The sequence below is a fragment of the Lagopus leucura genome, unplaced genomic scaffold (genome assembly GCF_019238085.1).
Source record: "Lagopus leucura isolate 7727_CA_CO unplaced genomic scaffold, USGS_WTPT01 Super-Scaffold_100002, whole genome shotgun sequence".
Lineage (NCBI taxonomy): Eukaryota > Metazoa > Chordata > Aves > Galliformes > Phasianidae > Lagopus > Lagopus leucura.
This window is the reverse complement of record NW_024962263.1, coordinates 41627973-41632516: the sequence shown is the minus strand read 5'-3', so window position 1 is coordinate 41632516 and position 4544 is coordinate 41627973. Positions and strand designations below refer to the sequence as shown.

General features: G+C 39.4%; 1 long non-coding RNA gene across 2 annotated transcripts in view; it reads left to right on the top strand.

Annotated features, from left to right (window-relative positions):
• Positions 1-3844, top strand: part of LOC122179183 — a 6557-nt gene extending 2713 nt beyond the window's left edge. For both annotated transcript variants that reach the window (XR_006178569.1, XR_006178570.1), the window contains exon 3: positions 3143-3844. This is a non-coding gene — a long non-coding RNA (uncharacterized LOC122179183). The remainder of the gene's footprint in view (positions 1-3142) is intronic.
• Positions 3845-4544: the final 700 nt, after the last annotated feature.

Sequence of the window (4544 nt, the reverse complement as noted above, 5' to 3'; positions counted from 1 at the left end):
TCTGTGTGATTCTGTGTGATTCTGTGTGATTCTGTGTGATTCTGTGTATCCTTTCTCAATAGGTACTTTTCTTGTGCCATACAAGTATGCATGTCATTTTCATTAGTATTAAAAATCTGATTTGGCCAAAAGATTGTTTTTGGCCAAACAGGTCACGTTATTAGATATGGTCGCTCTTCTTTGTCTACTCATATCTGCTGTCTCCATCTATGCTGTTCTTCTACCTGTGGCTTTAATTCCTTGGTGGTTTTCTAGGATAAATCTCACTGTTCCTTTCTGGACAATAGATTTTGATCACAATCATTCTGACATGAGTTCTGATAGCAGTGCATTGGATGCAGAAATGTGGGTATAATGAAACTATCATTTTTCTGATGCACAAAAATAAGGTACCACAGACCTCAGAAATGGTGCACTGAGTCAAGCCATTTCTACGACAAAGAGCAAGCATTAATAACAAAGTGATTGGTGCTGATTTGTGGATCTGTACTTTTCATTTTCCGAAGGAAAAGCAGCCAGGAAAATATCACATTTTCCAGCAATCCACATGAAGTCTCAGCGTACTATCTGAAATTTGGTAACTTTGATTTTCTGATCCATGAGCTCCAGCAATCCCTAGCATGTGCCCACAGCCTAAAAGAAAACAAGCATCAGAAAACACCACTCTTTGCATATGTTAGGTGGCCATGTCTCATCACACTCAAACCCAATTCATCATCTTCCAGACACTATTTCATACCAACCATTTTGCTGTCTCTTTAATGCATCTGTCTGTTTATCTATTCTCAAGCACCATCTGCCTGTCCTGCTCTCTTGCACCGCACATGTTCACAGCTACTACACCTCCAAGGTGACAAATGAGCAGTCGAGCTAATTTCATTGGGATAAACAAGAAAGCAAGAGCCAGATGGAAAGCCATGGAGAGAGCCAATGGCATCGGGGGGGGGGAGAAGAGTGAGTGCTGGGAGAAGAAATCACCATAACAACGGCAAGTGCGAAGAGGGGGTTCTATTCTGCCTATACCAGTAATTGCTATGAATATTTTATTCTTGCCCTGTGGTTTATCTATATCCAGACCAATGATTTGCTGCCATATGGTATAGTTCAAGGCATTTTTTTTTCCCAGTGAAGTTTGATGCCATTATTTTCATTGTTATTTACATGAGGTTTAGGGGCTTTATTCTTTTCTTGGAGTGTGGACTATTTTTTTCAGACATTCATAGGGAAGCAGGGCTCAGGGGAGTTCAGTGGTGTTATGAGTTTGGAAATTACCAGTTTTAATTACTCTTAAGACACAAGCTGATGATTGATAATGTTAATCCAGATCCTGCCTCCTGATAAGCTTCTGTGTCTATAACTCACTTTTTCTATATGGCACTTTCAGCACTGGCACAGCATAAATATTCTACAGATTCTAACAGGGTTATCTGCAGATAACCCTGACTATCGTGGTGGAAGTCCAGTTAATCTCAAAGCAGTGGGATTTCACTGCCTGGAAGGATACACAGGCTGTACCTGATCAATTAAATTGATTTGAAAAACACTTCAGTTAAACCATTGCAAAACTGAGTGCATGCATGTGTGTACAGATTTAAAGCCACTTCATATTACTTTAGCTTACCTCAGCAAATGACACATCCTGAAGTGGGGGAAGACAGCTTAAGATGAACTAAATAGGTCTAAGTAGGTCTCAGCATGAAATGGCTTTCTAAAATATTTTAACTCTGTTCAGTTTCACTCAATGTATGTTTATGTAGCAGAAGACAGATATGCCTTACCTGTTGTGTAGGAAGCCAGCTTAGAGCCAGAAGCAAATGCTTTGCCCAGGCTAATAAGCACCAACCTTTCTTGAAAGGGCATGGTGCAGTGTTTCACAGAGGTGCCTGTGCTAGGTAGGCATTCCAACATAGCAAAAGCCAGAACTCACTGCCAAGGAGAATCTAATTTATAATTCCTGTGGCAGACAAATACACAGCTAAAGCAGTAGACTGGAAAACCTCTCAAGTTCACTGCTATTTTCATCCAATAGCAGCTCACTAATTTTACAATACAGGCTCTGCAAATATTTTCTTTTACTAATAGAAATAGGCAAGGCACTTTCAAAATGTCTCTCCTTTTCGTACATTATCAGTGGCATTCAGTGGTAATTGGTTTGTATTTCTAAACATGCAATATTCAGAGATAAATAAGATGCGAACATTATCTAACTGAAAAATCCCTCTCCCCTTGCTTTCCAAATTCCATTCTCACTGCTCTGTACATTCAGGGATTTCTTCAAAGAGCAATCTATCTGCATCAGAAACTCTTATTTCAGGCTTTTCAGGGTAATGCTTGTCAGAAAAAAAATTGCTCCATTTCCCAGTGGAGTGTAAAGTTTCACTTTGAAGATACACTTTCAAACAATCTCCCCTACACCTATGAGAGTCATTCTTGATGTAATACAAGTGTTTATTGTATTCATTCCCTTTTAAAACCAGTTTTAGCCTCTGTAAAAATAAGGGGTGCTTTGTTCTCATCAAACCAGAGATATTCCACCACATGGCACAGAATCTCACTGTATCCTAGAAGGCTTTATGCTTTGTCTGCCTTCTCCTTCTAAACATGTGGCTCTCCATTAGCTTGCTTGACCTGCTAGCTTTTGTTATGTTAAACAATCATGGAAACGCTGAGGCTCTGATCCATCCTATATTCCTATAGTCCCTTCCAACTGCACTCAATGCTATTTGCATGAGAAGCAACGTTAGGACACAGTTTGATTAAATTTTGGTCATGGTATTATACGATGCAGTTGCACATTAAAGTGGAGGCCTGTGCTTAATAAACAGAAGGGTCCTTCCTCTTCTGCAGCCTACGTTCCGAAAAGAAAGGGCACTCATGAGAAAAAAAGAGATTCTCAGAGAAATCCCCATCAATGAGGAAACTGCATCCTTAAGTTCTTAGTTAAGACCTTTCTAGGATGTGTGTTGCAATCCATGGACAACAATGCCATGGTAAATCTTAATGTATGCTCTCCTAATTATAAATAAAACAAATGTGGTTTACCTGGAGATCCCACCCAAACCAAGGCCCTTAAATTAATGTTTTTGGGATTGAGAATATTGTATGTCTACAAATTACTTAATGAAATTCATATTTTTTACAGATGGAATTGAAATGGGAGAAATTTAGCTGCTGTACATAAGTGTCTGCATGTGGCCTGGTATTGTAAGAAGGAGACTCAAGTTCTGCTTTTTTAAGATATATCTACAATCTCTGTAGCCACGCTGTTTCAAGAGGAAGGACACCTGCCTATGTACAACTTAGTGCAAATCTTTCCCTCTTCCTTAGTGTCCATGAGGTGCCCCAGGCCCAGGAAATGGAATACCTTCCAGTAGGTCACAACCACTCCTGAGTGAACATCAGAAGATGGCTTTGGTCAGCACCTGCCTGATGGGGCTTCCTGCAGCCTGCCAGAATGACAGCACGAGAGCCAGACATTTGCAGCACATGTCTCAAGATGTTTCTGAGGATCAGGTTTGGCCCAGGCAGCCTTGGGTACATTTATAACCCCTTGACCTCTTCTTCCTTTTTAAAGCTCTGTTATTTCTACTGCAAACAATCTCCTCTGTCCACTGATGGATAGACCCACCACTGATGACCTTCTCTTCATTGCCAAAGTAGAAGTTTGTAGTTTAGTAGTCATCTATCTCTTTGTTAATCTACTCTCCTTAGTGCTGACTGCATGTCCTTGAGGATATTAGCCAAATTTAACCTGAAACAAGATACCCGTCTTTTGGCAAGCGCAAAGACTGAAATTTATGCTATGACAAGAACCTGTGAAAATTCTTGAAGATGATCTATTTCCAGAATAAAAATCAGGTTTTGTTTAACCTTGTCAGAAGGTTTATTTAAGATTTACATGAATACGCATTATTCCTCAGCTCTCAATTCAAAGTACAGTCTTAATAATATAAATCTTCAGCTTTTGCTGCATCTCCAGACATAGATACTGGAAAATCTGCTGTTGTATGTACCAGGTTCTAAAAATGAATCATGCAAAACAAACAAACATCCCCTCCCCCCCCAAAAAAAAAAAATTCTGCATTGAAGCTGTGACTGGAAAGAGATGCCTGCTGCTGCACTCATACCATCTTGAGCCACCTTCATTGGAACTCTGAACAGATATTGTCATCCTCCAGCCTGCAAAGCTGGGGAAGAAGTTCTGAATTGGGATTGGCAAACTAAATAAGGTTACTTTTCTAGTGGTCTCAGCATCACAGCTTTAACTTCACTATTCCTATTCTAAATCCTATAAGACTTTTGGATTTTCTCAGCTTTGATACCTCCATCTAGAAATACTGCCCTTTCTCACAGCAGCTTTGTATGGCTAAACAGGTTAACACAAGCACAGCATTTGCTCAACTTTATTATTAAAATGTTAGATGTTTGGTTTTCCTAAGAAAAGGTACCAGGTCTCCTAAATAAAATACTTTGATGTACTTTATGGAAATAAAAATTTTAAAATAGGACACTAAAGACTTGCTTTTGACTATCTTTTATCTCTG